The 10,597-nt window shown below is 36.3% G+C and overlaps 1 pseudogene; it reads right to left on the reverse strand.

The window, feature by feature from the left end:
- Positions 1 to 7,584: 7,584 nt before the first annotated feature.
- Positions 7,585 to 10,597, reverse strand: LOC128165982 (uncharacterized; annotated as a pseudogene).

Here is a 10,597-nt window from a genome sequence, read left to right on the forward strand (position 1 = left end):
ACTTTATCTAAAGTGTTCAACATGTTCAAATCCATATGTTTGCTTAAGATTGCGCACAAGAAAACAAATAATTGATCAAGATCGACTTATCAACAATTTTTTGTTGTAATACTTATATATAATGCATTTATTAGATATTTTTTATGATAAACAATCAAAAATCATTCGGAGATAAAATATATTTACAGATGTAAATGCACCTATTAGAAAGCGTGTTTGAATTGATTTATCTGATAAAAATGCCTCAAATATTTAATAATGTACTGACTTCACTATTTAGATGATAAACATGCTGATCGATAATGCGGTTATTATAATTCCATAAAACGCGTCATTTAATTGGTCTAAACAGTCACAAGACAGGGCTAAATGCATGGCGGTTAATTTCCATGATAGTATAGTATTGTTATGATATAATAAAATGTTTTGGCATGAATGTTAAATATATATTATTAAGGTGTTTACAGATATTTAGATCATTTAGAACCCACCCCCCCCCCACCCCCAACGATTTTTACCCTAGGCCGATGTCCTTGTAAATGAGAATAATCATAAAAGAATTACGAAAGATAAATGTCTTTTATTTCAAACAAAACCGTGATAAAAACAAAGCAATTAATGCATTTAACATAACATCTTCAAACTGACAAAACAAAGAAATCAGATTTATGATATTGGACAAAAAGGTCAAACATGAATATAAATTAAAAATGTACATTTACAAATGTATAAAAAAAACCCCCAAAAATCGAAGAAATCGTTTATCAATCTCAATTATTGATTTAATCGATTACTATTTCAACATGTTTTACAGATAACACAACTGGATTACAACAATTTGATACAATTACAATGATATAAAATAGTTTCGACAACTAAGCCAGCCTCTTTTTATCATTTCTACACCGATGGTCCAGGCCTTCTATAGAATGTGAAAGGGAAGTCAGAGTCGGAGTAAAACCTTAATTGCTAGAACCAATTACCAAGAAGAAGAGTTTTGAACTCTGTAATCATTTACTTTTTTTTAGGTTGCCACAGAAGAAAAAAGAATACTTCATTCTTCGTAATAAAAAATGGTTTTGACATTAAAATACAAAATGTCAACAACCAAGACAAACTCTACAAGTAAAAAAATCTCTGTTTCTTAATATTAACTTAATCGCACGCTACATCAAGACATTTCAAATACCAATATATTCGTTGATGGTGGTTCATGCATTTAGGGTGACAATATGGCACCAAGGAATGTAGTCTTCACCAAAGGATAAATATAAACAAAATACAACTCCAAGGACGACGGTTCTTTTGGTCAAATACTATGCTACTAATTTGATGATTTGGCATTTGTTAAGGCAATGTAATGCCTGCTTGCAATAAAAAATAATTACAAAAGCAAGGTAAAAACATAAGCGTTGCAATAAGAAAAACCAAGGCGAACATTAACAACAAAAGTAATTAAGGATATTGATTCAAGGAAAATGTTGGAGATCATATGATCAAGTGTGGAGGAATAATTCAGCAGTGCTTTCCTGATAGAGTACCAAGGAATCCTTTAATTTCGTTGGGGCCAATTTTGTGGATTGTGGTGGGTATTTTTCGTTTTTTTGTTGTTTTTGCTTTTTCGTGGATATGTAATTTCGAGGATGCGGTTTTCAGTTTCAGTAATAACATGTAAACCAAATAAATCTTTCAAAATTTGTTCTCGTTGAAGATGTAAATTCGTGGGAAAAGGCTTCCCACGATTACCACGAATATTACCTGAAAATTACACAAAAGGAATATAGCTTTAGTTGTAAGAAGAACAGACACTGAATGCAGAATAAAGTGATGTAGTATAGATAATAATTTTAGTTTTAATATATTCGATCAGTGCTTACTATCTATTTTAGATATATTACTAATGTCAGGTACTCTTTACACAGTTGCGCTGAAAAATATAGTTCCATTCATCATCAGCAAATAAAACATTATAACAAATGTTTAGGATATCAATGTATATTTTATACGTGAAAGAAAACAAAATTGACGTAAAATTATTTCTAAAAATCACCTTTTTCAAGGAAATATAAATTTGAAGTATTCATATTTCTATGCTATCTGCCTCCTCAGTCTTTTTCACGAAAATTTAGGTCATTCTTCGATTGACAATTATTCACTAATGAATACTGCTTATATTATTACAATAATTATATTACTTTCATTATTATTGTTCGTTAGTTATCACATAATCTCTTTAATTATTTATTGTGTTTGAGTGTGTCTATTTTTCTTCTTTTTTTCTAATGACGGAATGGTTATGCAACACCTGCATCATATTTCTGATCGCACTCGTGTAAACTGTAAGGATGTGTGCACTCTTTGCTAGTGACACAAGACTGGTGGCAGTATTTGCTACGGACATGAAGAACTATATTCGCTAGTTTTCTGAACAAGTTCAGTGATTTTAACTTTTAACAGTGATCGGCTAAGCATAGTAAAAATCCAAGTAATTTAAAAGTCGAATATCTTGGATATGGGGTAACCCATATCTATTTTTGTTTATAAAAGGAATGTATTTACAAGATAAGATGAATTGAAAAAACTGTAATAATCGTAGGCGTGAACAAAACCAATAAAACCCGAAAGGATTTTTGATGAATAATATCAGGCACTTATCGTAAATGATCTTCCTCTAAAAGACAAGGAATGGTTTATCCTCGTTACTTATATTTACAGTATTCTTCAATCATTGTACGTACAATTACTATTAATTAATGACAATAAGTGATTTGTAAGACTTTTTTCATCATGCAGTGCAAACAATTACGTGACACTGTCGAACACGCCCATTCCAGGCCATATGTCAATGATGAAATTATTGATATATAAATAGATACGAAATTTGATTTGTAGTTCTACATGTATCACAAACAAAGACACTGAAAAATGAAAATATTTGAAAATAAATCCTTAGTAAATGAACATTTATCCAAGAAACACTGTAGATACAACTACATCTGAATTTCGCGGGTTCTTCTTCAAACCATATATCCACTTTAAAACTAGGTTTATTCTTTTGTCGGTGTTCTTTATTGTCACCCAGTCATGGATGTTTGCAGCTGCTTCCGGTAAGTTATATCGTAATTTTTCCGGAAGTTCGCAATTGTCCGCTATTATTATGAGCACTTTATTTGTAGAAATGAAACCCATTTTAATACAATGGAGAACTGTCTCTAACTGAACATCAACAAATTTTTCTTCCTCTAAATATGCTGAAGTCAAATAAAATATTAAATGTTCAGACTTTTCAAGCAGGTCACTGTGTATATCAAATATTGACTTTCCGCTCCTGTTTATCAAACATTCCTCGAAAATGAAACCCGTTATAATATTTTTTTTTCTCATTGGAACCACAAGATGATCATAAACCGAATCCCTATCAAAATGTCCACAGAAAACATAACACGAGTATGGCGTACTACATCTCACGGCTGAGCATTGTCCAGCCATTTTACTAATTGGTTTGTCTAAAATCATTTTTCTCATCGGTTGGAGTATGGTGTGTCTGTGCACTACCCACCAAGTACGCATAGAAAAGATACATAGTATAAACAATATAAAATCAAATATCAGTACAAGTACTTCACGTGCTATCATCGACAAAGTATGGTTCTTTTCAATCAAAAAATAATCCAAACTTAGTATCTCTATAATTTTTATCATTTCCTCTTTCTTGTCTTTTGTTGCTTTGTCCATTTTGTGAAAATACGGCAAATTTGGAAGAACATATATTTTGTCTGGGTGTTTAACTTGTCGAAATATAAAAGAGTTGCTTTTTTTGTCATATATTTGTCGAAAATATTCGACAGTGTGAATTCCAAAAATTCCAGATGCAGCACAAGTGATCAAGCGGGTCTCATACCATACTGAGTCGTTAAATAAAAGATGCTTTGACTCATGAATGATTGGGAGAGATAACCAATTCATTGCCACTGCATAAAAATATGAAAAACATGAACACGCTGTAGCTGAACCAAATGTTTCTTTGTAATGCGCACCATTTACGTAATAAAACTCGATCAGGTCTTCGTTTACATCATTGAATAACATCGGTTTCCATCTAATATCTATCACTTCTCCTGGTGTTGCATAGATGTAGGATTCTCTCCCTGAGTACTTCATTACATTGTATTGAGCAATTATCATTTCATGACTACGAATTACTGGCGAAGCTTTTCTCCCATGAAAATATACATTTCCACCAGTGTAGGTGAACGTGTGGAAAACGCACGTGAAATTCCCAAACCCTATATCATCGATGAAATCAATGTCTATGATGCTGGCTATATTATTATGCGAAACATTTCTTTCAATTTTAGTTTTAATGTGGCTATTGCCATGTAAAAAAGGATGTCTGCCATTTAAAAACCAAGAAACACTGATATTTTCAATGGACCTTAATACTGCACCACAAGTCAAGATAAGGCTTTCACCGATTCCTACGTTATACGTTAGTCTTTCATAAGGAAATGTATCTCCTTTCGAGTCTTCTAACTGTAACTTCGATGAACTTGAGGTCTGATATACTTTTCGCCCGGTCGTTTGAAATAGGGTATAGTCAAGACTAAACGTTCTTGAATAGGTGTTTATGTTAGTAACATTTAATTTACCAATTAAAGAATTTTTATCATAAGACATTGCAGTCAGAAATTTCATGTTTCTTTCTATTATAGGGTTTATAAACTCTACACAATTACTTAAGTAGACGTATGCAAAGAAAGTTAATATAAATGATTTGGTCAGCATTACAATCACATACTTAGTCAGTCTCAATAATTCGTATCGCTGAATAATGGACAACAGGAAAGAGCAGATAAATCGGAAAATAGAATACTTTACCAGAAAAAATTGTTTCCACGCCACTTGAGCCATTATATCGTCAGATATATGGCCAGTCAAATTTGCGTATCTTAAAACGCATGGAATAAGACACACCATGCAATGATACAAAAAATACGGACGGTAGCATTCAATTTGAAACCTGGTCAAAGCCTTTCTCTTGCACGAAACGCATACCAAACCAACTACTAGAACAATTAAAAATGTATAAATAGCAAACAAAAGAATTATGTAATGAGTATAACCAAGGATAAGTTCTGTTGAGTTTTCATAGTATGAATTTTCATTGGCAATAGACCGATACTCCTGGACGTCCAAAAATCCATACACTTGGAGAAATATTGGCAACAACAGAACGAATGTTGTAGATGTAACACCGTTCACAAAGTCCATCCGTTTCATTTTCGATGACTGCAAAAAGAAATGATAATAATAAAAAAAATAATAATGACGATACATGTATTTATAATGATAAATGATACATAAAAATGAAAAAAATATCGTTAAAAACGACTTTTCGACAAATTATTAAATTCGAATTTATCATAAGGATATTAACTATACACCCCGTTTTTCCAAAATTTATAGATGTTGTAAAGACTATATAATTCTACATACGATTCTGGTCAAATTCTTTTTTCTGTTTTTTTTAGTTACAATGGTTAAGAATTGCATTTCTAATGATAAAAAAAATTTGAGAGTCATCCGAGAGTCATAAGCGAGATACAGGGCTCACAACTCTTGGTCATGTGAACAAAGCTTGAGCCCTGTTTTTGGAGGTTTTTAAAGGTAAAACCCCTGTTTACGAGATATCTATACTTACCTGCATCAACTTTTTGCTTTTTCCCCGAGCTGCCTACGATCATGCATGAACTTTTGAGACCACCCCTGTGGTATCATCTAGTGTTTACCCATAATGCACAAGCATACTTCCGTTTCAGTTTTGTGAGGACCTACACAACTAGGACCCAACAAACAGGGGTGGGTGATGCAGGTAAGTATAGATATCTCGTAAACAGGGGCTTTACCTTTAAAAACCTCCAGTTTACATCAATATCTATACTTACCTGCATCAACTTTTTGCAGAATTTGTAGCAGAAATATTGGGAGATAACAATCACTATCATATAATAGTAAAATAAAGAATACACTCACCCAAAAAGGTATTCTGTTTTTGTTCTTTTTCTTTTACCCATCTCGATGTATCAAGGACTGATGACTTGGCAAAGCGAGCTTCTCCTTGAGAAACATCTCTCATATAGAATGAAGTAAAGGTGTTTTGTGTTGCCCAATGAACTGTCTGTAGAATTTCTTCTAGAGTTGCACTATTGAAAAGGGCCCATGAAGTTGCCAATTGTCTTGTATCATGTGCGCGCACATGAGATAGAGTCTCACTGTTATGTTCATACACAAACGTTACTAGTGACACAATCCATCTTGAAATTGAATTCTTGGATGCTGGTTTTTGCGAGTCTGATTTGTAGGTCAAGAATAAACACTTTTCATCACCACGAGAAGACTCTGTCCTTTAAAAGTATATTTTAAGTGCTCTACAAGGACACAAAAGCAAGTCTCTACTGTCTGTTTCAAAGATAATAAACTCTGGTATGAATATTGGTTTCCATGGCTTTCCTAATCTCTGAGATTTGGCTAAAAACTGTATACTAGTATTTGGTAATAAACGAATTCCATTCTGCTCAAGACGTAAATGTGACGCTCCAATTGAAAGAGCTTGAATTTTGCTTACTCTTGATGCTGTTGCCAGAGCTACAAGGAACACTGTCTTCCATGTAAGGAACCTTATATCGCATTAATTCATCGGTTCAAATGGGTAGTCCCACAACTTCAAAAGGACAGTCAGCAAGTCCAAATTTGGAAGTAATGGTCTTGCATTTGGTTCAGAATTGTATATTCCTTTTATTATCTTTGACAGATCAGTGTTGCTACTGACAGAACTATTGCTCCAACCCTTATGCATAGATGCTATCGCTGACCTGTAACCCATTCACGTATCTGGCTTACAATTACGTTCTTCATGCAAATAGATGAAGAAGTCTGCTAAATCAGCTATAGTGGCCTCAACTGAATCCTTTTGGTTCTTGGCACACCATTCCTTGTAGATTCTTATTTTAGCATCATACAATTTTCCTGTTGACTGTCTTCGGAAGTTGAAGATAAATGACTTAGCTTTCTCAGAAAATCTATTCTCTGTACTTTGTTGTTTGAAATTTTCCAAACTGCCAGGTGCAGACTTTCTGGACTTGGATGAATGAACTGCCCTCTTCTTTGAGTCAACATGTCTCTTATTATTGGAAGTTCCCTTGGAATGTCTACCAATAGATGTTGTAGGTCTGGAAACCATGACTGTCTTGGTGAAAACGGAGCGATGAGGAGAAGAACAAACGACTCCTGTTCCATTTTCCTGAGTACTTTCGGAATTAATATGGGAGGAGGAAATGCATACGCAAACATCCCTGTCCAATCTACAACTAGCGCATCGCATTCCCATGCTATGGAGTCTGGAAACGGAGAACAAAACACTGTTAGTTTCCGGTTTTCCCTTGTTGCGAATAAATCTATGTTTGGAGTGGGGAAAACTCGAAAAAATCTGCTGAACTATTTCTTGGTTGAGACTCCATTCTGTCATATTGGGAATTTGTCGCCCTGGACAACTGGTCCGCTATTACATTCCTTTTCCCTGGAATGTTAGCTGATTTGAGCTGTATCCCGAGAAGGTGACACCAATGCAGAATCCTCCATGTCACCACGCATAGGGCTGCAGACTTTGTCCCCCCTTGGCGATTGATGTAAGACACTACTGTTGAATTGTCTGTCCTCAGCAAGACTTGCCTGTGTTTGAAATTGTCCCTGAAGTGATGTAGTGCATTCTCCACTGCACTGAGTTCCAACAGATTTATATGTGATGACTGTTCTATCACTGTCCATTGTCCTGACACATTGCAATCCTCTAGGTGGGCTCCCCAGCCGTAAGTTGATGCATCCGTCCACAAGGTTAGGTCTGCTCTGAAGCTCAGAATAGATGTCCCTGCCAGAACGTTCCCTCTCTATATCCACCAGAGAAGATGTGGGATAAGGAAACTGTCGATTTGAATCATATGATCCAGTTCGTCCACATATGGACGCCACTGGGACAGAAGGCAGAGTTGAATGAGACGCATCTTGAGTCTGGCAAGAGGTACCAAATCTAAACAGGCTGCCATTAAACCAAGGACTCTGAGGAATGTACGTGCTGGGATAAAAGATTCCATAACCATGGTAGAAATTATCCCACGCAGACTGAGAAAACGGTCCAAACTGGGGTAGACCATACCCTGTTGGAGGTTGAATAGTGCTCCAAGATAAGTTATCTGGTGCGTTGGTTGCAAAATTGACTTGGATTAATTTATTACCAGGCCCAAATCCATGAGCAGAAACAAAGTTCTTCTTAGTTGATGAACTAATGTCATTCGATCTGCATTTTTGAGAAGCCAATCGTCCAGGTGCATATACTTAGTAAATGGAAATCTGTTGACTTCTTAGATGTGCACCTATTGCCTCCATTAATTTCGTAAACACTCTTGGGGCTGTTGCTAGACCGAAGGGCATTGACCTGAATTGATAATGGATATTGTCTATGCAAAACCTGAGGTATTTCCTGTCTTCTGGATAAATTGGAACATGTAGATATGCATCCTTTAAATCTATTGATGCCACCCAGTCTCCTACATTCAGAGCCTGTATTATTGATCTTAAAGATTCCATCTTGAAATGTTGATTTTGGAGAAATATATTTAACGGTTTCAAATTAAGAATCTGACGGTAACCTCCGTCTCGTTTTGGAACAACAAAAAAGGTGCTGTAAAACCCCTGACCTTCCTGGGTCTTGGGAACAATCTCTATGGCATGCTTTCCTAATAAACTTTCTACTTCTTTTAAAATACATTGTCTTTGGACGACATCTTGTACATTTGTTATTCTTTCTCCTGTCGTTGGAGGATGTTTTACGAACACAATCTTGAGTCCTTCCTGGACTAGTTTTAAAATACAATCGTCGGATGTAATTTTCATCCACTCCCTGTGGTACGAAATGATCCGACAGCCTACTTTGGCCGATTTCTGCAACTCGAGTCGAGTCTCTAATTGATCCGTCAGAATTACCTTGGGGGCGAAAACCCAAACGATCTTGTGCAGAGCCACGAGTTTGACCTCTGAAGGAACCTTTCGAATTGAAATTTCGTCCTCTTCCGTTCTTTCGATTTTGAGGTGCCCACTGACTCATCTCTCTTTCTTTTCCTTGCAGAACTGAGGACTGAACCATCTCTCTGCTTTGAACCCCACAGGTGATGTGTTTCTTTAGCATCGCGCAAACTTTCTGCACTTGAGTGAAGAATGTCAAAATACTTCGAACAAAAGAGTTTAGGATTCAGAGTTGTCTGTACAAGTAGTTTGTTTTCAGTTGCTTTGTTTTCAAAAGCCAAATCCTCAATGTGAATGGCTCTGCGGGCTGCAACTGCACCCACTAATATGCGGGAAGTAACATCAGCCATTGACTTGAACACCTGCATGAGTGCTTGTAGGGCCTCTGTTTTGTCCTCACCAGATACAACGTTATCAACGTAGGACGTAATTAGAGAGACATATGTCAACTCTCTAAGAAGAAGTCGATATCCTTATTCAACACAGGGTTGCGGAAACGGTAGGAATTTTTGTTTCCTTTCCTCCCTATTGTAAAACTGCTGTCCTCAATGTTGTCATCAAGGCGCGGCGTTGTGCAGTACTTGTCAAAGTCGGAGAAAGTGACTTTTCATCATCTGATGCTTTATAAGTCCGAATTGCACCTTTTCGCTGGAATTCTTCATCAACATCAATAGGCAAATACTGTTGTGGGGTAGATGATTTTGTCCAAATCAAACAATTTGACATGTATGATTTGAAGTCTCGGCTCTGAGTTTCAGAGGCATCAACTGAGTTGATGTTCAGTTCTGTAGACACCTTTTTAACAAAATGTTTCCAGTCTACCACGCATGAACCATTAGAGTCTGTGCCTTGCGTATGTACTGAACCCAAGACAGAGTTATCAAACTCTGAACGATTGTCCTCGTGAACATCAATAACATCATCAAGTGAATTGCATATGACTTGATCAGTTTCACCTCTCTGGCTTACCAGATCATCGTCATCCGATTCTCTGGAGCGTTGATCATCTGACGGTCAAAATCTAACTAACCTGTTACACGCCCTGTATGAACGAACGTCAGAGGTAATAGCAATAGTCGGTTGTTTATTCGAATCCTGGACCAACTCTTTAATTCTAGCGTCAATCAACCTTTTCATGCAATTCTCTTGATATTGTTGCCATTGGGCTTCGAAATTTCCCAACACAAAAGGCGGAAAATTACCTACTTGAGGAGGGACTGAACCCTGCGTCAAGTAGCCGCCATTTTGACTCGTTTCTGTCGGAGAAAGATTTTCTGATGCAGCTACGTTTCCCGCAGAGGAAACTTGACTATCAGAACGATTGCCACTATTCCCCACAGAGGGAACTTCTGGATTTGGCAATGTAGCTGACTTTCTCCTCACCTCTGTTTTCTTTCCCTCAATCATCTTTCTGATTAACGTCCGTTTTTTCCTCTGACCACCTACTGCAAACTTCGCATGGAAACGTTTTGTTGCAAACTCTGTGTCTATAGCACTCCGAGTGGTCATCCAAAACGGTCAT

This window comes from Crassostrea angulata, chromosome 10 (genome assembly GCF_025612915.1).
Source record: "Crassostrea angulata isolate pt1a10 chromosome 10, ASM2561291v2, whole genome shotgun sequence".
NCBI classification, from domain to species: domain Eukaryota; kingdom Metazoa; phylum Mollusca; class Bivalvia; order Ostreida; family Ostreidae; genus Magallana; species Magallana angulata.